Genomic DNA, 1,457 nt, shown 5'->3' with positions numbered 1-1,457 from the left:
AGGCACGCTCAGAGTCAGCTCTCTGCACTTCCTTCCACACACCTGGCCGTGTGCATACCTGGGTGGACCTCCTGGCTGGAGAGCCAGTCCCCTCAGACCCCTGTTGGGAGAGGCTAGTTAAGAGTCCACTCAACATTGCCCAAAGTCTTGTCGTTCACTGTTCCTGGGCCGCTTTCCCACCATCTGCCCTTTCTGTCTGCCTGGACTCTGTCATTTCCGCCAAAAGAAATGGGTGCTACATAAATAGTGTGGAGGAAACTACAGAAAGCTATGTAAGCAAAATGAGCTGATTTATTCTAGCTGCTGCGAAAAGTGCCAGGTTAGGACCAAGGTCGCAGTGATTTAAAAGCGCTCATTTTGGGGTGGGAAGTAGCTAGCTAAATCACGCGTCCTCCCACCCTCCGTTCTTTCTCCCCACACGAGGGTACACAAAGACGGTAGGCGGGAGTGGCGGTGGCGGGGACAGACGCCCTGTGTGCAAGGTCTTGAGTCACCTCGGCCTGGAGCCCGCCGAACTCAGCTGCAGAGGGAGAGGACACACCCGCGGCAGCCCGGGGCTGGGGTCGGGGAGCAGGTGTGGAGCGGGAGTTGCAGCTGCGCACAGTCACCCTCCATCGCACCGCGGAGGCCCCGGGCACCCTGGTGCGCGCACAAAGGCGTGGGGGACTGGCCAAGGGCTGCTTATTACGGGGTCCGGAAGGGAGCTGTGGAGAAAAGAAGCCGGAGCCAGGGAGGGACAGGCAGGCACCTGCACACCACACACCTGGCCAAGGGTGCGTGGACCTGAGTGACAATCAGCAAACCCGCACCAGCGGCGCCAACCTGGGCTCCAGAATACATATATTCACCAAAATACTTGCACAAAAACGGTTGTCATGGGTATTTCTTTGTTTTGTTTTATCTTGATTTTTTGTGGATATTTCATAATAGCCCCAAACTAGAAACAACCTAGAATTTGTCAACTACATCATAGTTCTGGTATGTTTATACAACTAAATACTACTCAGCAGTGAAAATTAACAAATGTAAATTTCAAAAAAAATGTTAAGTCAAAGAAGACAAGCATAAAAGAATACAGACAATATGATTTTCAGCACATAACATTGAGAAACAGGCCCGGTGCATTAGCCTATTGGCTGAAGTCCTCATGTTGCATCTGTTGGAATCCCATATGGGTGCCAGTTCTAATCCCGGCAGCTCCAATTCCCAGCCAGCTCCCTGCTTGTGGCCTGGGAAAGTAGTTGAGGATGGCCCAAAGCCTTGGGTTCCTGCACCCGTGTGGGATACCCAGAAGTTCCTGGATCCTGGCTTCGGATTGGCGCCGTACCGACCGTTGCAGTCACTTGGGGAGTGAATCATAGGACAGAAAATCTTCCTCTCTGTCTCTCCTCCTCTCTGTATATCTGACTTTGCAATAAATAAATAAATCTTTCAAAAGAAAAAGTTGGGAAACAGAG

The sequence above is a fragment of the Ochotona curzoniae genome, unplaced genomic scaffold (assembly GCF_017591425.1).
Source record: "Ochotona curzoniae isolate NIBS_2020 unplaced genomic scaffold, NIBS_Ocur_1.0 contig_1356, whole genome shotgun sequence".
Taxonomy (NCBI): domain Eukaryota; kingdom Metazoa; phylum Chordata; class Mammalia; order Lagomorpha; family Ochotonidae; genus Ochotona; species Ochotona curzoniae.
The sequence above is the reverse complement of the archived record's forward strand: the minus strand, read 5'-3'. Positions refer to the sequence as shown.